This window comes from Urocampus carinirostris, chromosome 3 (genome assembly GCF_059441175.1).
Source record: "Urocampus carinirostris isolate Australia breed hairy pipefish chromosome 3, RoL_Ucar_1.0, whole genome shotgun sequence".
Classification (NCBI taxonomy): Eukaryota; Metazoa; Chordata; class Actinopteri; order Syngnathiformes; family Syngnathidae; genus Urocampus; species Urocampus carinirostris.
Genome location: NC_142351.1, coordinates 35,903,143 through 35,927,989, shown reverse-complemented (window position 1 = coordinate 35,927,989; position 24,847 = coordinate 35,903,143). Strand labels below are relative to the sequence as shown.

The 24,847-nt window shown below is 41.6% G+C and overlaps 1 protein-coding gene and 1 long non-coding RNA gene across 2 annotated transcripts in view; one reads left to right on the top strand and one right to left on the bottom strand.

The window, feature by feature from the left end:
• The window catches only part of LOC148369563 (uncharacterized), a 46,132-nt gene extending 43,240 nt beyond the window's left edge, over positions 1-2,892 (top strand). The window contains exon 3 of the long non-coding RNA XR_015850023.1: positions 2,572-2,892. This is a non-coding gene — a long non-coding RNA (uncharacterized LOC148369563). The remainder of the gene's footprint in view (positions 1-2,571) is intronic.
• Positions 1-23,602, bottom strand: part of perm1a (PPARGC1 and ESRR induced regulator, muscle 1a) — a 63,023-nt gene extending 39,421 nt beyond the window's left edge. Inside the window, exon 1 of the mRNA XM_088329658.1 lies at positions 23,338-23,602. The gene's annotated coding sequence lies outside the window, so the exon portion shown is untranslated. The remainder of the gene's footprint in view (positions 1-23,337) is intronic.
• Positions 23,603-24,847: the final 1,245 nt, after the last annotated feature.

The window sequence follows — 24,847 nt, the reverse complement described above, 5'->3', positions numbered from 1 at the left end:
TCGTATTGGCACTTGGACCCTATGTACGCCGTCACCTGAACCTGCTGCATCAGTCACGATTGAAGGGCAGGAAGCTGTCAACTGGACATTTTGTTATTACCTGTATTTAATGTTCATCCTTTGTGTGGCCCCTTTTCAATGTTTCTTAACTTTCCTCATGCTGAGGTTTTTGAGTATTTCCTTCCTCTTATGTAGGTTTCAAATCAGAGAACGTTGAAATGGTGGACTGTGTAGCCCTTTGAGACTTTTTTTGTGATTGGGGCTATACTGTCACGAACCAGGACAGGAAATTGGAATGAGAACCCAATCGCGTAACGTTACTCACAATTTATTGGGGAGAAGAGGAATGCGCACACACTCGATCCGGGGATTGATGGTCACCGAAGTAAATTTAAATCAAACAGATCGGGCCAAAAATAAAACAGGATCAAAACACAGGCAAAAACGGAGATTCACAGGACTTGGCATATCACACAGAGTCCAGCAGAAGTTTCGCAGACGCTCTGAAACCAGGCAACTCGCAAGACCGCGTTTAAGTAGTCCGGCAGCAATCTGTCAACGCGTTTCAGCTGGTGTCAGTGGGCCAATTGGGCGCCGTGGCAACCGTGAGAGAACCTGGCACCACACGGCAGGGACCAATTGGGCGCCATGGCAACCATAACATATACAAATAAATATGACTTGACTGTGATACTTGTCTCACTAGATGGTAATTTTAAGTGAATTAATCATTATATTCTGATAAAATACCAAAAAAGAGTAATTAAGCCCACAAAAAAGCCAGTTAAACAACAAAGTGATGCAGAAATATAACCGTTGAGGGATCTAAAGTGGAAAAAATGGTAACAAGTTCAATGTGCTTTGAGTAAAGTGGCTGATGATCCATTCATTCATTCATGCATTGATTTTTCAAAATGGTTATTCTCACTTAGGTTGAAATGCTACATTGTACAATCTTGCTCACTTTTTTATTAAGAAAATATTTAACAGCATTTTTGACTTGTGTCGATGTGACCTTTCACTGTTGGTTTTCAAATAATGAGTGTTGTTTGTAGAAGTCAAGTAACTTGTGGACAATGCAAAGAAAGTTGACACAGACATAAGCAACGATATGCAACATCAACAGACCACGCATGACCTTGTGAAACTATACATCGGCAGAATTTGGCCACGAATGAAACGGCATTATATACAAAGAAAAAAAAATTGGAACTCTACAGTAAAACACAATAATTTACGACTGTATTTGGATTACGTGCGCATGTCAAACTGGGTTGTTCCAAGTCATCTGCCAGAGTCAGCTGAGGCATCATTAAGCTACCTTTGTTTGAATGACGCACATTGTCTGACGTAACTTTCACCATTACGGCGCCAGAGACTGATGACAAAACTTTAAGATCTTAATAAATGGGACAAAGTGCCTTTGTTTTTTCTTCCTCCCAACCTTCCCCAATTTACGAGCCTACTAATAAAAACACTTAACTTGTGTTGCTACTGCAATAACAATGAAGCAAACAGCCACCTGTCCAGTCTGGAACAGGATTTTGGAAAGTTGTTTAATTGTGAATTGGATTCAATCGTGACTCAAGAAATTTATGAATTGGAAGACATGAAAAAAAAAAGACAAACAGTCCACTGAAATTTGATTGAGTCACACATGGAGAATGAACAGGCAAAACAGCCTGCAGTGTTTATTTTCGCACACAATGAAGAACGCGATCTGCTAATCCCTGGCCACAGGTGCACAAATACCTGTTTAAGCAGAGGTAATACTGATAAAGGATCCTGGAAAAAGGAAAAAAAACGGAGTAAAAAGTTCCCACACTTGTCTGTTTAGTTTCTTCCAGCCAACATGCAAAGCAGCACGCCACCCATGAATGACACGGGCTGGTGTGTGTAGGCGTGCATACGCGAGACTCGTGTAACTCACCTGACGCTCAAGCTCTTTGTTCAACCCTAATTCACAGGGCGGCTGGTGCGGCCTGCCTTCCCCTGAGGCGAAAGAACAATTTCTCAGGTATGGGAAAGCGGACATGGGAGGAGAGTTCTCACCACGCTCCCTAACCGTTCTCACAGCACCTGATTGGCGAAAAATTGCGTCACAATGACTGGAAGGTAGCAGGCCAGGTAGGCTGTAGGTGCTTGGAAGTGTGTCTGTCTTTGAGGAGGACAAACAAAAGGAGGAAGAGTTTTATTTGGCTGAGTTATACCTACAGACTCGTTTGATGTTTAATGTCTTGTGTGCTCCTCTGAACACCTTAGCCACTTTTCAGCAGCTACTTTACAAACTTGATGACAGGCGTACGTGTGAATCAGTCTGAAACAGGGGTGGGCAAATTATGAGCCACGGCCTCAGGCTTTTTAATACAGCCGTCAAATGTTAATGACAATAAGTATAAAACGGTCCAAAAAGGACTATTTATAAAAATGTGTTGATTTGGTACCACTCATAGTGCCCCCAACATTCAAATAGCTGGCTACATTTGCTCTTTTTCTTTTCTTTTTTTTAAACGGTATTTCCACGACCGTAAGGCGCACATAAAAATCTCTGATTTCTTTCATATTGTGCAGTGTGCCCTATAGTGCGGTGCGCCCTGTGTCTCATGTGGAGTTGCTGACATGGACCAGCTCGGTTGGGCGCCCACCCCCGAGACTGGGAGGTCACAGGTCGAGCCTTGGATGAGTCAAGACTTACAACATTTTTTGGTGAAATATGATGTTTTAGTGAGATCTTTAATATTTCCAACTAAATGCAATCTCCTGTGACTTCTATGTGCCTCTGATTTCAACACCACCACCTCCCGCTTGCGTAGAAGAGGACACGTGACATCACACGCAATGCATTGTTGGTGGAAGTACTCTTAATGCTAACGCCGTAGCGTATCTAGCAATTTGAAAGTTAATGTTATCGTCTTGGTGCTTCCGTTTCATGAAACAGTGTCATTTTTCCACCCTGACTACAATGTTGCAGAAACTTCCAGCGATTAATAATTAAAAGAATGGATTGCCGATGCTAGGGCTAACCATGTCTGTTGTTTGATCTTTTTGAAACTGACTCTGAAAGTGAAAAAAGTGAACCTTTTATTGGAGATTTAGCGAAACTGTTCTGGTCAAAAACAGAGGACGGGGATTTTGACTGTGTTGTTGATATGGGTTCCCAATTTTAAAAAAAAGTGAACACCAAACCCTGTCTTGCACCAGGTCTCTCTTTTAAAATTGTGTCTTATCCTTGTGATTTACTTTGCAATCAATACTTAAATAAACCACAATGAAAATCAGTTTTGCAGTTTTTAAAATATGCACACTTGTAAGCTTGTCTGTGTTGCTGTAAAAACAAAGAATATCAAAATGAGAAAAATGTACCAATTTATTTGTAACCATTGGCTGATAATCAGGACCAGCATCACAAACTTGAGACAGACGCAATAGTTGATCAAACCCCTGAGAGTGGAACACATCAACACATTCTCAAGAACACAGAAACAAATAAGGTCCATTTTTCTTTATTCCACCAAATGTGAGCTTTGAAAGAGTCAACACTGCCCACTATAATTTTTTTTCACTATATTGAGTTAACTTCAATGACTGCTTAAACTACAAAACCTGAAGCATTGGTGGAAATGTAATGATTAAACAAGTGATACAACTCATCCCTCTAAACTTGGCAGTTTTGCAATGACAAAACCAGACACAAACTGTACAAAAATCATTTTAAGACGTTTATTTTATTTTCCTGCTTCAAGCTCACATTCAAGTTAAGCTAACACGGAGTCAGTTTTAATAAGCAAAACCATAAAAGATCAGTAATAAAAAAATCAGTAATATAGAGGATATTAAAATTTTACCTTAAGCTCAACTGCAAAACTGATAAGCCTTTATTTTAAAGCATTTCAAAAAAATTGAGGTGTGCGTGGGGTTCAAGAAGTCAGCCGTGCGTTATCGCTGTCTTTGTCCTTGAATGAATAACTGGTAGACCGAGATATGAGCAAACTTGTTGCGCACCTGCTAACGCAGTAAACTCTATCCCGAAGTCGTACTTATCACTGGCCATCACGTCAACACAGGAGCTGAGTTCCTGGAACTGCTTTAAAGTCATGACAGCCAAGTAATAAGTTAGTGTTTCATTATTTGCATCAATCTCTCTCCTCCTTGTGAATGCCGTCGAACATTTTTACACAAGTCAGTTCGGTTTTCACCATGAATCTTTCTTCCAATGCTATTTTCTATTGTGATGGGATATTATCTTATAGAAGTAATATCTTTTTTTGATCATTTAAACCATTTGGTTTTCTTTTTTTTCTTGCGGACAGCAACAACAATTGCTTTTGAGAGGAAATTGAGATGAATTGAAAGAGTCAATTTTACAGCAATAAATGTAAAAGGTTTTAATTCCCTTCTCATTGCTCTCTAGTAGGTGCCACAGGTCCCTCAAAAGTAGGACAAACAGGCTCAGACACAGCACTCTCCCGAGGGCCATCACAACCAATGCCGGAGTGGCTAATCTGGAATAACGGGAGACTTCCTGAAGCGCCGGCTCATGTCAAGGTGGAGTTTGGCCTGGATGGATGAGAAAAATAATTTGAACATGTTTCTGTCACTTGCATTATCTAAACATACTCTTGCATGCATTCACTTATCAGCTATTAAGCACATCCAGTGCAGCAGATCCGGTAAGTTTAACCATCGGGGGAAATTCTCCCCTCCCAAATTTTAACTTGATTTTGCCCACCACCACTCTTCTGTAGCGGTAAAAGGAACACAGAACAACGCGAGTGATATGAGTCAGGCACGATGGGTGGCAGAAAAGTGCTAGTTGAAGCCGAAAATGCTAAGAAAAAAGAAAAAGAAACGACTTGTTGTTATTAATCTCACTCATAATGCAATTTTTGCCTGTCATCTGTGTTTCTGGGTGTGTGTTGTGCTACGTGTTTGCAGAATTAAGCAGTTAAATTCCTTCACTGAGTAGCTTCTCACACTCAAATAAGCTCTTAATGATGGGAATTACGCCTGTTTTTCAAGAAACGGCTTTTTTGCCTCAGCTCACTAAAAAGAGCCGACTTTTTCAGCTACCAAAAGCCTCTTTAGATTGTTTTTGTTGCTTCAACTCATATTAAAAGTTATATTTTAGCTCTATGCACATAATTAGGGGGACGAATAAGACAATGTCACAAGCCAGAAACGGAGACAGGACCCAATAGCGTTCGTTTTTACTCAGTTTTATTGAGAAAGAGAGCAGTGCTTGCTTCCACGATCCGATGATCTTTGGACACGGGTTGCTGATGGCAGGAACGCGGAAGTGGCACTTCCGTGTCGAGCGAGGATAGTCGTAGGCAGCGGGAAAACTGGTTGATCGCCGGGACGGGGGAGCAAGGGCGGTAACGAGTCCAGAAAAAAGGTCGGCAAAAGGTATCAGACAGGAAACAGGGCAAAACAGACCGATGGCCGGGATGGTGGAGCAAGGCAGAAACGGGTCCAGAAACAGGTCGGCAACAGGTATCAGGTTGGAGAAAACAGGGCAGGAGAATGTCGGATAGTGCAGAGCTTGCCTAGCTGAAAGCATAGGTTCGCAGACGGTCTGACAGCTTCCTCTTGGGAGCTGGGGGTTTAAAAAGGGTCAGGGAGCCGATCAGTGACTAGGGCTGTTGGTGCCAATGGGGCAGTCGCAGGTGCCCCGAATCAGCAATCATGACAAACAATGGAAAAAGAAACAAAAGAAGAAAATAAATAAAATAATGGCAGTCTATGAATAGTCTGTGATCTGTAAAGCCATTTGAGACTTCTTGTGACTACTGGCTATACAAATAAACATGACTTGATTTGACTTGACTCAAAAAGAGAAAAAAAGAACAAAAATGGAAAACAAAACATAAAAGGCTAGAAGACGCAATAGAATACAAGGAAAATGAAAAAAGCATGTAGAGCGGCTGACATAGACCAGCTCGGTGGTCTATGGAAAAAAAATAAGAAAAAGAGGAATAATGCTAGAAAAAATAAGAAGAAAGCTTTGTAGATAAAGAAAAAAAGAAATGATAAGAAGAAAGAAGCAGGTACTCTCACCATATAACTTCCTGGCATATAATTTCCTGTTGAGGCTTTTCTGTACACATTTGCATGTGAGCGGAGCTTCCCTGCCTTAAAATGTGTAAAAACGAACAAAGCTAAGAAGCCCATTGTCTTCTTGTTAATGTACACGGAAAATAAAAGTCTTATGTCTGTAGACAATGGCCCTGTCATCAACTAAGTCTCAGAGACCAGGGCTTTGCTCAGGATTTTGAGTCGCCTACTTGAAATGTGTGTAGTGAAGCTGCTTCATAATTTATAAGAGTTTAGTATGAAGCTTAAAAATCTTGGAAGGCAAATGCAATTTTGATTTCAAAATATATCATTGACAATAAAGACTATTCTCATTCATAAACTATGCCCTTTTGTGAAAACTTGGATTATGAAGTACTCTCATTGGTGAAATGTGTTTAAATACCCCAAATTTTAAGTCTAAAGCTCCTCAAATGCATTTCAAATTGAATTTCATTCACATCATTTCAGGCATTTGAGGCCAGTAGGAAATTGTGATCTTGCATTCAGAGCTCCTAGAGCTGTAATTCAGCTTTTCCGGATACAGTAAACAGAAACCATATTTAAGTATTAAGACAGGATTGCTTGCTATATGTTAACATTGTTGGCAGTGGACAGCATGAAACCAACTAAATTGATCGGTCACTTCAAAGACATTCCAATCACGTTGATAAGACGCTGAATCAACAACACAGATCCCATTGAAAAAATGCCTATTGGCCAATTGTAAGAGGAAAACAAAGCATCTAGAAGGGAGCTGGCTGTCTAGTATTGAAAATGAGGAAACCTGATGTTAGCTGTTGATGGATGTGCTGTTGGTTGTGTTTAACGTAGATTAGCGCTGTGGAAACATTTTTTGGGGTAATAATCGTTGTCCCCCTTCATGCATTTGATATGCCCCCCGTGAGACACTGCATCTATCCATTTTCCCCTCATCCTCTATATGGCCGCGCGGGTGCTGGTGGCTATCCGGCCAGTGGGCAGGCTGACACCCTGAACTGTTTGCCATCCAGTCGCAGGGCACACTGAGACAGACAACCATGCACACCTAGGGACATTTTGGACCTGGCAATTAATAGATAAAACCACAGTTGTTGTCATATTCTATGTTACTGATATCTATAAACAGCGTCTGAAACTCATGACAAAAAGTTACCGGGCAGACAACACTGAAAAGTTGCCTGCCCAGTGACGAAGTTGCCAGCCCCATTTTTCACAACTTGAAACACAAAAAGACGACTAATAGCAAAGAAACCATTGTTGCAAAGTATTAAGGATTTATAAACAGAATGTATATCAGAACAAAACTTAAAAGTTAAGTTTATTTTAAATCTACTTATAACATTTATTGCATGTATATGACATAGCTCTTTTCTATCTGCCATCATTATGTACCTGTATTTACTCATCTTCATTCATGCAATGTTTGCGTCATCTGCTACAAGTCTTCTCTGACTTCTTCCACAATGCTTTTAGTGTACATAGAGTCATAAATTTTGTTAGCTTCTTTCGAATCTTTCTTCTGGGGCTGAGGTTTTGGCTTGATTCCTAACCACTTCTCCATTTTCTTGTGTTCTCTGTACGTCTACTTTGGAAAATGATATGCAAATACACGACCTTATAACGCTCGGCAGAGTCAGGAAGCACAAAGTTATTCGATGCAGGCTTCTGATTGGCTGCCGATTATGCAAATTGCCAAACGGACCGAAATTCCGAAATTTCCAAACCGATCGAACATTTCGAAATCGGAATAAAGCAAAAGTTTGATTTGGGGAAATAGTTGTCGGCCACCCGGGCGAAAACATTTTGTTCAAGTTGTACGCCAGATGTAAAAGATGCACGCCCCGGGCGTCCAGGCAGACGTTATTTCAGACACTGCTATAAATAAATAAATGTTTTCACTGTGCAGGTTTTGACTATTGCAGCACTTTTTAGGATCACAAAAGCCCCCTTCCTGTCATAACTGAAACAGCAAAATCCAATGCGTTTTGAGAGGAATCGACTACTGACGTTTTTGCACACATATTTGGGCGATGCAGTTATTACCATGCATGCATGACCACGCAGAGTTCATTCAAGGAGCTTCATACTTTTACAAGCCAAGCCTAATTATATATATGCATGCGAATTACTGATTGGGCGCGTGGTTGTCAGTCAGTCTCCCCTTCCCTGTTAATGTGTGTCGGCGTGCGTGCGAGGCAGGCAGCCAGCAGTGTGCCTGGCGGATGAAAGCACGCGTGGGCGAGCGTGAGCCCGAGTGTGTGCGCAGCTGCTGACGAGAACTGTCACTATCGGGTCCACACATCTTTGGCACTGTCTGTGTTGATAGTGTGCCTGAGGGCGAACGAGCGCGCAGAGGTTGAGGGGAGCAGCAGTTTCCCACGGCTGCTGCTCGCCGCCTAGGCCGTGCCTCTGCATTCCAGGACTGCCAGCGCTCTGTAAATGTTTGGACAGCCTCGAACAAATAACACACCTTGAAAGGCACAAGCACGAGCGCTCTCGCGCTCTCTGCGCTCCCTTTCTCTTCATCCCACTTCTTAAGCGCGCATGGCTCGCGCGCTCTCCACCCTACCCAGCCATCGCTGCAGTTTTCCCAGCAACCCTATTGCACAAAACGTGTTGAAACTGCGGACTTGCTTGCACAAACAAGTGCACGCTCGTGCATATTGGCGCAAGAAACACTACGTATAAGTGACGTCGTGTATGGTAAGGCACAGTCAGATCTCAGTCAAATGAAATGTCTGCACTGCTTATTCATCATTTATTTGACTGGCAATATTTAAAGGTTATCCCAAATTCTTAAACATGCAAAATGTGAGGAAATAGTGTACATGTTTTTGCATTTTAACGGTTTCATCAGTGCATTTTAATAATTTTCCAATATAATGCATTTTGAAGACAGCATGCCTTGTCTTTGTAACCCAGAGCTGTGACGTCAGTGGAGAAAAAACGGCCCCCTAGCAAGCCAGTTGCTGTATTGTTAATTGTCCAAGAGGATACAAGTGTTTTGGGCGAAGTTTTGCTAGTTTTTGTGGAAAATGCCTATACGCGTTGTGTCCCAGGTGGACAAAGTAATGGTACAACAAAGATAGATAGATACTTTATTCATCCCTGTAGGGAAATTCACATTTCCAGCAGTATCCTTGTGCTAAAAAAATAAATAAAAGGGCAAGCAGCCAAAAATGGGCTAACTGGTGAAACCAAACACACATGGAGAGCCACCAACTGGGTGCTAACCGGGTCCGATCAACAAAAGGCATGAGGCTGGCTGACCAAAAAATGCGGTGAGTAGCCAGGCAAACCGGGAGCCAACAACGAAAAACAGTATCGGCTGTGGCGATCAACGTGAAGCCAGCCGGGATTAAACCAAAGGACAAGGGAAAACCCAAATTTTCGCTTATTATTTTAATCATCATATTTTTTTTAATTAAGTTTATTTACCTCTAGGAGGCGCTAAATTATACTCGCTGTATCTTTACTTGGGGGGGTTGAAATGTCAAATGCCAATTTCCGTGCATCTATCCCTTATCCTGAGAATGGACATACACGGAAAGTAATCCAGAATGATTTTGTGCTCGTGCACGGTGATGAAGTCGGCCAGCAGCTGGAGTTGAGACGAAATTCCCAAACTTCCCCCGCGCTACTCCAGCAGCAGCCAGTTAACAGCAGCTTTGTTTTCATTGCTGGGGGCCCTCAGTTTGCAGATTTCCCTCATTTGCTTTTTCTGCTCAGCACTTTTTTGCAGCTGTGATGACATTTGGGCCTCACCCCCCTGGCTTCTCACGGGCTCATGCCAACGCCACTTCAGCCGCTGGTCGTCCGCGGAGGTTTGAGGTCAGCGTGCTTTACTTCTGCTGTGCGTATGCAGTGCACACACGTACTTAAAGTCACAAAGTATGTTGCTGACAGTCCACTCCACCGCGTCGGGATTTTCCAAACTGACTTAAACGCACTAATTGCAGTGATAGTCACTAAGCCTGCTGTAACTCTTTGGAAATGCTCTTAAATATCTCATCTCATCTCATCAGCCGTACCGCTTATCCTCATTAGGGTCGCGGAGGGGGCTGGAGCCCATCCCAGCCATCTCCGGGCAGTGGGCAGGGGACACCCTGAACTGGTTGCCAGCCAATCGCAGGGCACACAGGGACAGACAACTCATTCGCTCATTCACACCTAGGGACAATTTGGACCGGCCAATTCACCTGAAATGCATGTTTTTGGAACGTGGGAGGAAACCGGAGTGCCCGGAGGAAACCCACGCAAGCACGGGGAGAACATACAAACTCCGCACAGGAAGTCTGGAGCTGGATTTGAACCCACGACAGGTTCCCATGACATGAACTGTGCCGCACAAGCGCTAACCACTGCGCCGCCGTGCTGCGCTCTTAAATATAATATATATATATATATATATATATATATATATATATATATATATATATATATATATATATATATATATATACACATACCCTAGTCATATCCCTCGAGATGGGTGACAGACAGCAAGTCATACACAAAAATAAAAAGGAAAAAAGGAAAAAGTAGCAAAAAACACAAAAAAATTGACCATGGCCAACCCAAATGCCCAAACACCCAAGTTAAGAACCTTTGCCACCCGAGTTGGTCATGCTTTCGTCCCCTCTAGATGAAACAGGACAGAAGAAAGCAGCCATGTCCCTCGGGTCAGGGTGACACAACACACTCTTCTGTACAACAGCAGGGCCCGACAGCTTTCACTGGTTTATCCCTGCTGCATCATACAGGTGCCCTGCCCATCCCCGAGAACGCGTCCAAACATTGCACTATCCTTTCACAACACCTCTCCACTCATTCCTATAACCAACAATAAATATATATATATATATATATATATATATATAATATATATACATATTATATATATATATAATTAATCGTTTTCCAGGTCAGTACTGATCGATTAGAACCCGAACATTTTGGGGTAAAAGAAATAGAAAAAGTAACTTTAAATGTGGGTTGCGTCGTTGAAAGTGCCCTTAAAAAGTGGAATAAAGGAATTTCCCTTTCTTAATTACGTTTGCCTATCAGAGTTCAAAGAGCCCTAATAATAATTCTTGCTTATATCTTACTTTTAACAAACCTTTTCGGTAGGATATTTGGTAGGGATAATTGGGGGTGGAGGGAGTGCTGGAGAGTGGCTTTATGCTGGCCCCTGCATTTTCTCCGTTTTATCTGTTAGCGTAGCATGAATACAGTGAAAGTTAGAAAAAGGCCTGTTACAAATACAGTCCCAACCTTAACTCCAACAAAGATGAAAAAAGAAAAGTTTATCCGAGCGCGTCTAAGTAAGGCACATACTTGTACTCGCAACTTAAAGAGCTTGACAGGTGCTGTAAGTATGACACAAGCCAGGAGAATCTGGAGTGTTTACTTAGCCTCGGAGTGCTACGTCAACAGAACGCAGCGGCCTACAAAGCAGCGAGTAAAAGTGGCAAGCGGAAGCGCTGTGACCGGGGAAGGAAACGAGGTTGTCGGGCCGGGCTAACAGCTCGGATGAAGGCTAAACCCTTCAAAACGCCTCTACCATCCATTTTCCTATCCAATGTCCGCTCCCTGGACAACAAACTGGACCATTTACAAGTGGAATTTACATCGAACCGCGAATTGACGAACTGTTGTGCTTTAATTCTGACGGAGACATGGCTAAACTCATCTATCCCGAATGACGCTGTTAGCATTGTGGGGCTAACTGCTTTCCGCGCTGATAGAAGCGGCGAGCTCACCGGCAAAAGCAAGGGGGGCGGTCTATGCATTTATACCAACAACAACTGGTGTAAAAATGCGAAGATAATCTCGAAACACTGCTCACGAGACATTGAACTTTTGACGGTGATCTGCAGACCCTTCTACCTACCGAGGGAGTTTAGCGCGACCATCATTACTGCCGTGTACGTGCCCCCCAGCGCTAATACGAAGGAGGCAATGGACGTTCTCTACCGAACTGTGAGTGAACTGCAGCATGCTTACTCCGAGTGCATTTTTATTGCGGCGGGGGACTTTAACCAGGCCAATATGAAAACAGTTCTCCCGCATTTCCATCAGCATGTAAACTTTGCTACAAGAGGTAGGAACACATTAGACCTGGCCTACACAAACATCAAAGGTGCATATAAAGCAGCCCCCCGCCCCCACCTTGGCTCATCAGATCACCTTTCTATTATGCTAATTCCAGCATACAAGCCCCTGCTGACCAGAGAAAAACCTACAGTGAAGCAGGTGAGGGTGTGGTCTGAGGGGGCAATGGAGGCACTACAGGACTGCTTTGATTGCACTGATTGGGACATGTTTAAATCGGCTGCCACTTACAACAACAAAATAAATATAGGTGAGTACGCCATTTCTGTGTCAGCCTACATCAGTAAATGCGCAGAAGACGTCAGCAATAACAAAACTATATGCACCCGTGCCAATCAGAAGCCCTGGATGACTGCTGAAATACGAAAACAACTAAAAGTACGGAACCTTGCCTTTAGATCTGGTGACAAGGAGGCGCTGTTATCAGCGAGGGCTAACCTGAACCGGGCTATCAGACTAGCAAAGCGAACGCACAGTCAAAAAATCCAGGAACGTTTCCTCAGCACAACTAACACCAGGGATATGTGGAAAGGCATTCAGGCCATCACCAGTTACAAGCCAACCACCGCCCCAGTGCAGAACACTAGCGTGGACTTTCTGAATGACCTCAACAAATTCTTTGGAAGGTTCGAGGCACAAAACGGCACCCCTGCAGCGAAAGCGGTTCCAAATCAGGACGAAAGAGCACTCCACCTGGACTCATCTGACGTGAGGAAGACCCTGAGAAGGGTCAACACAAGGAAGGCTCCAGGCCCGGACAACATTCCGGGGCGGGTACTTAGGGAGTGCGCCGATCAGCTGGCTTGTGTACTAACAGACATTTTCAACACCTCGCTAGACCAAGCCAAAGTACCATCATGCTTCAAATTTGCCAACATCATCCCAGTGCCAAAGAAACCCCAGATCTTATCACTCAACGATTACCGGCCCGTTGCACTGACTCCTATCATAATGAAGTGCTTTGAGAGACTGGTTAAAGAGCACATCACCTCCAGTCTCCCCTCCTCATTCGACCCCTTTCAGTTTGCCTACAGGACAAACCGCTCCACCAGGGATGCCATCTCCTCTGCGCTTCACCTGAGCCTGACACATCTAGAGGAGAAGAACACCCATGTGCGGATGCTGTTCCTGGACTTCAGTTCAGCATTCAACACCATCATCCCACAACATCTGGTAGACAAAATGAGACTCCTGGGTTTCAACACCCCCCTGCGGAACTGGCTGCTGGACTTCCTCTGTGACAGACCCCAAACAGTGCGGCTAGGTCAGAACAGTTCAGATGTCATCTACCTCAGCACGGGCTCCCCCCAAGGCTGCGTCCTAAGCCCCTTGCTGTTCACCTTGATGACACATGACTGCGTCCCTAGGTCCGCCACAAACCACATCGTGAAGTATGCTGACGACACAACAGTGGTGGGCCTCATCAGGGATGACAACGACCTGGCCTACAGAGAGGAGGTGGAGCAGTTGGTGGGCTGGTGCAGGGACAACAGCCTGGTCCTGAATGTCAACAAAACTAAAGAGATCATTGTCGACTTTAGGAAAAACCAGCCCAACCATGCCCCACTTTGCATCAACAACAAGGCTGTGGAGGTTGTCAGCAGTATCAAGTTCCTAGGGGTGCACATTACAAACAAACTCACCTGGTCGGTGAACACTGCATCACTGGTTAAGAGGGCACAGCAGCGCCTTCCTGCGGAGGATGAGGAGAGCCCACATGCCCCCACCCTCCCTCATTACATTCTACAGGGGCACCATAGAGAGTATCCTGACCAGCTGTATCTCTGTGTGGTGTGGAGGCTGCAGCGCTACCGACTGGGGTAGTGTGAGGAGGGTAACGAGGACAGCAGAGAAAATAATCGGGACTACACTTCCCTCCATTCAGGACATTGGCCAGAAGCACTGCCTATCCCATGCTAAAAACATTACCGGGGACCCCTCTCACCCCCATCATGGACTGTTCACTCTGCTAGCCTCTGGGAAGAGGTACTGCAGTGTGCGGTGCAGGACCACCAGGCTCCGCAATAGTCTAGTCCCCCTGGCCATTAGACTGTTAAATGGTCAATCTAACATATAGTTAACTTAAATCTAAACGGCTGCTAATCTGACTTTTTGCACTACTGGCAGTTTTTTTTTATAGCTTGCCACTCCTTGCACATTGCTCTCTGCACTACTGAAATTACAGCGTTATTGTTACAGTGTTAATGTTACTGTGTACCTGACTTGTTAACCTGACTGCCCATTTTGCACATCTGGTTAGCTACTCTTCTTGCACTATCGGCACTATGGTAAAATACTATACGTAGCCAAAATACAATACAACATTATTTATATCTGTACATTCAAGGAAACTGTGGGGGTCAGATGCATCGACATGTCGTTCTGTATACACGTGTACTAGAATGACAATAAAGTAGATCTGAATCTGAATCTGAATGCAGAAGGCACTGCGAGGGAAACAACTCTTTGATGCATCTGATTAGTAATGTGACGTTGCATATACCTGTATACATACTGTAATCTCTCGGTCATCAGGGTTATTGGGTACCAGAACACCTTCATAAAAGCCCAAGGGAGAATATGACAGTAACAAAATATCAATTTTAGATCTACAAATAAAAACACCAAACTCAAAATTGCCATTGAATTAATGTTCTTTCTTGTCATTTTACAAAAGGCAAACAAAATTGGAGAGCTTCCCCTTTTAGTGAAAGAACGTGATGGAGAGCAGCGGACCAGTTGCATGCTAGCATCGGGTAACCTCAAATTGAGCCAGGTCTCTGCAGTGATTAAAATACAACCATCCTCAATGTAGCTGTTTCCCGCGAGTTATAGCTCCAGGTCATCCTTTTCATGGCTACTTGATCTGGTGTTGGTGAGGTACACGAGACAGTGTGGAGAGAAAAACAAGCTAAGGAGCAGCGCACCGGAGTTTAGCATTGCAGCTTGTGAACTTGTACCAGCTCACAGTAGAAAGGTAATATTCATTCTACACACTTTTTGTACAGCATTGGAAAATATTAAAAGTGTTTGTGTTATGTTCATCTTCATACAGTAAACATGTTTATATATAATTTTCCTCTCCCATCTTTTAGACCTTATACATTTATTTTGAAAACAATCAGGGAGCCACTCAGCAGAGCCACATGCAGCTCCTGAGCGGTGGGTTGCCAACCCCCGGCCTAGCCGTAGCAGTAGGCCAGACCTACAGCCTTGCTGTTGTCTTTTCTGCTTCCTGGACTTGATAACAATCCACGGGGGTTTCCTCAGAGGCTGATTTAATTGATGAATTTTTTTCAAATTTAACAAGCCTCTGAAAGCTAGCGATTGCCATACTCCTCACTTTGTTTTGGGTGGAGACATTTACTTCATTTAATTTGACTAACAGCATATCCCAGCCTATCACAGTCGCGCATGCAGACAGTACACCCACTCAACACACAAAGCCTTCCCTAACCTGCCCCCGTGATAGCATTTGTTGTTTACTGTCTGCTCAGAATACAATGCACGATACATTGATAACAGTGACAATAAACATTGATAACAGTGACAATAAAGACAATTCAAATCAAAATGATAGAGAAGGTCAACCAGCGATAACCGAAGAGCTAAGTAGCAAGGGGTCTTTTATATGTCATTCAGGATGACTTTTTTGTTTTATCCATTCTCTAACATTCGTTTCTGGCATTGTGAGTAAAAATAGTGTAATAATGAGAGATAAAATGTAACGTTCATTCATTACTTTATCTGTATCACTATAGATCAAGGGGTTAGGTTTCGACACTGTCACCGCCACGACCCAGGTTTGAATCCCATTGCGTGAAATATTTGGCGATTTTGGTCAGCGATGTCTACCGTAGAACCTCATGTAGTAACGTGTAAATACTTCATGCATTTCCAATCTTGTCCACTGTACTTTGCGGTATACAAAACACACTGGATTATAAGGCGCACTTTGAAATTTCTAGCCAATCTGGAGTTATTAGGTGTGCCTTGTAATCTGGACAATAAAGTGTTTTTCTCTCAACAATCAAATCAAATTCAGGTTAGTCCAGTAACACCATTGAAGAAGGAAGTGAGCAGTCTTGCGTCTCAGGGGTTTAATATGATAACGCTGGAAGTTCCCCCACATTGGATAATGCCTGCTTATTCTCAGCTGTTCCCCAGCCGGAAACTCAGCTGCTGCACATTACACCAGGAATGTTTCCTGGGGTCAGGTGGCAGCAGTGTGTTGGCGCATCAATAATCCGAGTGACCGCGCCGTCCCAGGCCGCTTTTGCGTTATTAAGGGGTTGAACCTGAGAACTTCCCATGCTCCGCTCATCACTCCTCCCGACCTGTTTGACGGCAGCTGCTCTGCTCTCGGATTCCCTGAAATGGGGCATGAGCCATCATGTGCTTGTCTGTAACGTTAGGTTAGGTGTTGGGGGTGGAGGAGTAGGGGGATAGGAGGGATGGTGGAATTTATAGGGTCACTGTGTGACTAATTTGTCAGACACTTTAATCCGTATTATTTGTTTTTTTCCATTTCCCGGAATACACATGTAGTAATATTTGTTACATGTTTAAAAAGCTTCATTAACAAGCATAAATCACTAAATAACATTCAGTTTGGCTTAGGAGAAAATCATTCCACGGCAATAGCATTGATTGTGGAAGATATACTGTAAAAAAAAGACAACAAACTTCATTCCGTCGGTATTTTCATTGATTTAAAACAATTGAGAATGGACTTGAACATTGAATACATGTAACAATTTGATATATTTTTAATTTTATACATCTATGAATATATTTGCACAGTTTTGCGTGGTTGTTTAGGGTGATGATGGCCTTTGGGATGACACTGTCTCTGAGTCTGTTAGTTTTTGTTTCAAAGGGTCTGTAGCACCAACCAGAGGGCAATAGGTCAAAGAGGTGGTGGCCGGGGTGAGAACTGTCTTCCATAATCTTGATGGTTCTGCTGTATTAAAGTAATTGTTAAAATAGTTAAAATCAAGCGTCTCAGGTGAATTGGCGACTGTAGGCATTATTGGCCAAGCGTGTATCCAAAGTGGAGATTAAAAATAAGATTTTTTAAAAATTGGTAAGAAATAGAAAACTACCTGGAGAGCCATTAGTCGCTTTCAATTGAGTTTTCGCATTTCGTTTTCAAAACATTATTAACATTACAATGTATTGTTACAATATGAAAGGCATATTTATTTAGAAACAAATCCAATATAGCAATTAACTCATTTGATGCCATAATGTATAAATACGTTTCCAGAAGCATTGCCGAAACATAAAAATATGTTTTGCTGTTTTATTTAAAGAAAAAAAAACATTAAAAAGGATACCTTGTAACTGGCAAATGGTTCATATAAAGTTCGTATAAAGCCTCTGTAAAGGATTTCAGTATGATAAATCATCATTAAATGGCAGGAGTGGCTTTGATCAGACCTTTGTCCACACAACGAGGAAGCCCTACTTCCTAGCGCTGCTTCCTTTTTACCGAAAATGAGTGTGTGTAGGCAGGCCCATAGTGTAGTGAAGCAGTGTGGTAAGAGTCCCGATTAATAGGAAAATAGTGATTGGCAGTTAAGTCCTCAACAGAGCCCATTCCTTTAAAAAAAGATAGCTAAGTCCCATCGTCATCGTCTGGTCAGGGATGGATTCATCGCTGCATGCCCGAGGGAATGCGATCATCATGGTGATCTATAGCATATGAATAACCTATATTTTATGTTGACCATATCTGTGTATCTGTGTATTATTTGCCCTCATGTAGGTTTTAGACAAGGGGATGGTGTCGTGATAGTCTGTGATTTGCAATAATTTGTGGTCTGTGCAGCCCTTTGAGACTCTTTGTGATTAAGGCCTATACAAATAAACATGACTTGACTTGACTTGACTTAAAAGTTAGAAAGTTATTTTTTTCCGATGAAAGATGAAGGTTTGAGTTATTTTGTGATTTGTCTTATACAAAAAAACAATCTGTAGGCCTTCAAAGATGAGTCAAAAGGGCAAATATTGGCTAGCACTGGCTCTTTCAATTTGAGAAAAAGATCTGGCATTAAAGAAGTTAAGCTTTAACTGAGATGAAACTCCACAACTTCAGACAAGCACGACGGGAAAGGACATTGACTATGTAGACAGATGGTTAGTGGAAAAACAATGCATGAAAAAATGTGGAATGAGCATTACTGTAAAGTAATGTGAACATCAGGACAGGACAACATACTTCATGAAACCCTATTCTTTTCCTGGTAGTTATTTGGTCGCTCCAACTTTGCGCCTCATTGTAGGTGCTCCAAGATTTTAAATCCCTCCTCAAGCTATTGAGGCACAAGGCACCTGAGCGGATCATTTTGGCCAAAATGGTATGGCCTGACAACAAAACCACCAAAAGGTACTTGAGGAAGTTTTTGGGAGCTTGCTACTAATTGCACCACCGTACAAAAAAATAAAACCAGCCTACACTTAATTGGCTTCTTCCCTTTCTTCTTTCTATAGGCGGCCATTCAATTTAGAGACGGAGGCAAACAAAACCCACACTCTCTCCTTGAACTAAACCACTTATGAGGTCACCTTACAACTGTAGATGGATAGCCTAAAGCACATTATAGCTGTGATAAACATACATTAATGACATTTCCTCCTAGCAAACAGTTTGTTCTATTTTCATACCATTTACATGAATAAGGTTTATAAGGTAGATAAATACATAATATAACCGAAATGAAAGGCAGGGTTATTCTTTGTTTTCTTTAAAAACTTACAAACAATTGGAATAGAAGCATCATTAAATTCCAATGCTGGTAACTAAATCAGTATCAACATAAGAGAGATTTGCTTCATCTGCTTTTATTAAAAACCACACAAAGTAATATTTGAATTGGATTATGGTAATGCGTGTAATAACACGTTTAACTGACACAACTTGTGATCAAAGGTAAATTAAGGGCCCAATAAATGCATCCGGACTCCAATTAACTCAATTTTACGGCCAGATCATGAAGTAAAAAAATCCATAAATGTATACACTACTTACGTTATTTTAACGTACTTCTACATTTTGTGCGCATTCAATTGTTACACTTTTGCCAGTAGACCCAAGTGAAAGGAAGCAGGAACTGAGGCAGGGGTTCTGAAAATTAGGATGGTTTTAATGAAAATTAGAAGAAAGAGAAACAAAGTAATGAACAAACAAGTGGTCACAAAACAAATAACATCCATCCATCCAGTTTCTGTGGCGCTTATTCTCACTAGGGTCGGGGGGTGCTGGAGTCCATCCCAGCCATATCCGACTGTGGCCCATTTTCTAAAAAATGCAGTCCTGACAACCTCGCTCAAGTAGATTGCCCGGCAATGCCTCGTTATTACGCTTGTATGACAATAAGAATAAACGCTCTGCCTGACCCAAGCATGCGCCTGACCTGACTTGAAATTTGTGCAAGATCTGCTTGAGTTTGAGCTTAAGCTCTTACATTTATCATTCATTACCAACTTAATTAAGGACAGTTGGAAAATTCCACCTAGAATTCAAATAAAACTAACACCTGTAGATATAGGTTAATTGTAGCATGGAAAATCTTACAGAAGTTGGACAAGATATGCAGCCCTCAACCTTCTGCACTTGAACAAAATTCCATTCACAGAATGGACAAGTTAAAGCGCGTCCATGCGTCCATGTGTCCAAGTGTGTGTTTTTGTGTGTGCGTTTGCGTCCCGACCACATTGTGGCCACCGTGTGGGACCCTCTTTTCACCCAACTCCCTTCGCATTGCTGCTTCTAATCTCTGACCTCCATCAATAAGACGCATTCAGAGTCCATCAAACAGATGAGCTAGCGCAAAGGCAGCCACGCACCGCTGAAGGAGGAGGGGGACCATGGGAAACACTCTCTTAATTGTCCCCCCAACCTTTTTTAAAGAACATTAACCAGCATTATCTGAGCATGAGCCTTTCTTGGTGGAGCTCCCTTCTAGAGAGGGCCACAGCGGCCCACTCAGCCGACAGGCCATTAAAGCTGACAGGTCTTTGTGAAGAACACAACCTCACACAGACACACACCTACAATCGCACACGGGCGGCCAGGAAAGTGCAGCCGGTAAAACCGGCCCTTTAAAACAAAACCAAGAAGCTTTAATGGTCATTTGTCTGGTTTGCATCAAGCACACCTTGCGGTGGGACTTGCACGCACAATCTCTGATCCATTAAGTGTTATATTTTCCCAACAGGGATTAATTCCAGCTACCGCAGCCACCCCGTGCGGAGTTTGCATGTTCTTACCATGCTTGCGTGGGTTTCCTCCAGGCACTCCGGTTTCCTCCCTCATTCCCTCATTCAAAAGAAATCATGGATGTTGGGTTAATTGGCCGGGCCATAATGTCCTTAGGTGTGAATAGGCGAGTGAGTTGTCTGTCTGTGTGTGCCCTGCGACTGGATGGCAATTTCTCAATTTTGTTTTGTCCCCTGCCTACTGCCCAAAGATAGCTGGGATGGGCTCCAGCACCCCCACCCAGTGAAGATAAGTGGCACAGAAAATGGATGGATAATATAATATAATATAATATAATATAATATAATATAATATAATATAATATAGTATAATATAATATAATATAATATAATATAATTTAACATAACATAACATAACATGGGCAGCACGGCGACGCAGTGGTTAGCGCATGTGTGGCACAGTTCAAGTCATGGGAACCTCCTGCGTGGGTTCAAATCCAGCTCCAGACTTCCTGTGTGGAGTTTGTATGTTCTCTCCGTGCTTGCGTGGGTTTCCTCCGGGCACTCCGGTTTTCTCCCACATTCCAAAAACATGCATTTCAGGTGAATTGGTCGGTCCAAATTGTCCCTAGGTGTGACTGAGCGAGTGAGTTTTCTGTCCCCGTGTGCCCTGCGATTGGCTGGCAACCAGTTCAGGGTGTCCCCTGCCCACAGCCCGATGATTGCTGGGATGGGCTCCAGCACCCCCGCGACCCTACTGAGGATAAGCGGTGCAGATAATGAGATGAGATGAGATAACATAACATAACATAATATAATATAATATAATATATGTAATATAATATAATATAATGTAATATAGTATATTAGCACTTGCTGATTCTAAGTACTTTTTAAATGAGATTCTCATTTTAAAAAGGCATTTATTGCGTTAAAAAATCATCGAAATACAGCAGAAGAAGTCAAATCTGTTGAGGTATGTAAGCAAGCAAGCTAGATCAACTTCAGGGAAAATAAAGATTACTGAAAGGAGAGTAATGATACCAGTTATCGTGAAATTTTTGGTACTTGTGATGGTTGTTCTTATATGTATCAGTCACCAAGCTTCTGATTACAAACTAAAGGAGTTTGTGGCTAATGGATGCCAACTAAGATATTTTAAAATTCAGTGTATTAAGTGATCTGCACAAAAAAAAGTATGAATGTACAAATAAAAGATGCCATAATCCAATACATAGGTATTTGTTTTTTGGTAGATCTTGTACTATTGTATTGGCTTTCTGTATCAGTAAGTCATAAAGGGTTATGTAATTGTCGTAATGGTCTGAGATGAATAGTATCAAAAAAATCAGTAATGCGTATAATTATAAATTATTCTAATCATATTTACATGGAACTATTGAAATTTCAACACCAGTCCAGTTGACCAAAATGTTAAACAAAAAAACAAGCTTCACATTGATAAGGCCGAACCGCACTATTCAAATAGCAATCATCCCAAATTGAAATTTAAATATTTGCAATGACTGTGATAAAATATTCTACCTCTTCAGGTTTTGTTTTGCATTTACTTCAACATAAATTCATCAACCCAAAATATAATTTGAGCATCCCGGATTTGTTTGTAAAATGACCTCAATTAAATTAAATTAATACAAATTCACTTTCTCACAGACATTTAAAAATGACTTTCAGAATGCTTTTTACTCTTCTGTTTTTAAGATGTTTTTTCTTGTGTACTTCTGTGTTTTGCATCAGGTGCAAAGGAGAAAACATATTTATTTCACTGACCTGTATGATAATAAATTAACAAAATGTTCTTGCTAGTGCGGTTTCAGGCTTGAATAACTCAACACGATGCCTTGAATTTTTAAGAGTGTGCTTGGGTAAAAGTGGGGGTGCATAAACGGTCACGACACTAAATGAGGTGCACATTTTGAATTGCCTGGTAACAGTTACCAACATTCAAAGTAATACAACCTATTCCAGTGGATGTACCCAGCTTTGCTTTTATTTTAAAAATTTGCTCCCATATGCATGCCTGAAGTCAATAATTAATCTAACGCGAGGTCAACTTTATTTTCCTGTTTTTATGAATTCTTTTTCAAATGTCAATGTGTTTTATGTTTTCTCAGCAACTGCTTCTAAGATAGTATGTGAATAATCAACGAGCACGTTATATCTCTGCTCTCTGTTTTGACAATTAAATACACGATTTGATGTATGATCTCGGCTAAACAGAACATCTATTTATGTGATTTTAAAGATGTGGGATGTGTTTAGGCTAGTGTTAATCTTGTGTTCCCTTGTTGAGCTCACCCCAAAGCCTCGAATTACAGCTGCAGCTTTAGCACCCCTGGATGAGCATGCGGAAGATTTGAGTTCTCTTGGCTAAGTCATGTCAGGTCAAAGTAGCTACGGGGGGAAAAAAATAAAATAAATCTTGTTCCAATAACACATACTTTTGTTTGATTTAATGATCATCTAATTTATTATATATTTTAACTCCTGTTTTCTATGCTGTGCCCAAATAAACTTCCTTCATTCGTTTAACTGAAATGAAAATTATCGTTCACACACACGCAGTCGTTGATAAGATAACAAGCAAACGCTAGCATTAGGCGAGCGACCTTATCTGATATTACGTTTCTTCACTTAGTCACCCAGAATATGCCAGAAAATTCGATGCTCAGGTTTGTTTTCATGAAGCGCAATCAAACACCGATTCAAATGATTTAACAGAAATAAAAAGTATCCCACACGCACAAACACACACACACGTGTTGTCGTTAATCAGCTAACAAGTAGACGCTAACATTAGCGACCTACCAGAGGCAAAGTTACGTTTCTATAATTTAGAAACGCGAAAAAACCCCAAAACAAACACAAAAAAAAACGATTTAAAAAAAATATATAGTGACTTACAATTCTACTGAGCTCCCTTCATCCTCGTCGGTGACTCCATGCTTTGTTTTCAATTGCTGCCTCACCATCGTGGTGCTTCTGTGCCATATCACTTTTGCAAAGCTTGCAAGTGATGCACTTTTTTGTTTTGCAAAGTGTGGAGTGCTCCTACACTTTTACAGACTTCAGTCAAACTGTTTTCTCTATGTCGGTCATGTATCATGAGTTGAATTTACTGCAGCCTTTGAAAATAGCGCCTTGGTACGCACTCCACCTCACTATGTTATACTCGCCGACTTGCACTGCGTGTGACGTCACTAACACGGCAACGTGCTGAGTGACGCATATATTGCGGGTCGCAAAATCTCGATGAAATTATTCGTTGCCAACACTTTTAACCGTTGATTTTAATCTGTTTTATCTATTCGATGTTGCAGCTGTAGTTTGTCTTACACCACAAGATGATGAATAATACACGGTGTTCCTTTAAGGATTTTCCCTCTTATTTTATTAAAAATATTTAATGGTTCATTAAATCTTAAAAATATTTTTATATGGTTAGATTTTAAGATTTGTTTCAAAAAAATGCAAATTATATTTTTAAATTTTACAATTTATACTGGGAACTATTTTATAATACATGCCCACCTTTTTACAATAGATTTTATCACACACTTGATATTTGCGTGCAACACACAAATGTGTCCAGAATATACAGAAAAGCATGCGCTTGTTTAATACCGGAAGTGGCATACGTTTACCCAAACGGAAACCTCGGCGATCATTGGAGCGGGCTATTTGCGCACAAAAACTTACTTGTTTGAGCAAAGATTTCTTTGTTTTAATTTGTAAAATCAGTACATTTTTCTTCTAATGAATAAGCGTCTTTGACGTAAGAAAAATATAGCCCAACGCATAAATGGTACCAATGGAAAAATGATTTATTATATAATAAGTAAGAAAGAACTTAAAATAAGCAAAAGTATTTGCCAGTGAAAATAAATGAATGGAATTATGATTATTTGAGTTATTTTACTATGTCTTTCCAAATGGGCTTTTGGCAGTATAACGGTAGAAAGATATCTTGCATTCTTAAAAAGTAAATTTATGTGACTCTTCCAAAATGTTCGGACTGAAATTGATGTTTACTTAAAGATTTACCAACTGGATTTGACCATCATAGTTATCGCTTCAGCTTAAACACATCAGCAGTCGCTTAAACACATTTAGTCACAGATGTGGGATTGGCTGCTCTTTTTCGAGACAATTTCTTCCTTCATTTCACTCATTATGTGTGAAAAACGCTCCCAGTGACCTCATGACATCATTACTCACAAACATGGGCAAATTTGCTCTGCTCCTCTTATTGAACCATAGAAATGGCATATGTTGCGAAGAATGGGCCTGCTATTAATCAAAAGCAGTTAGGCGCTAAATAGGCAGCTCCGGGACGGGAAGGACACGCCCCCTTCTCCAGACATCCAAAAGAGGAAGTGTCATCACCTCCTCTTTTTACCGAATAAAAAATATT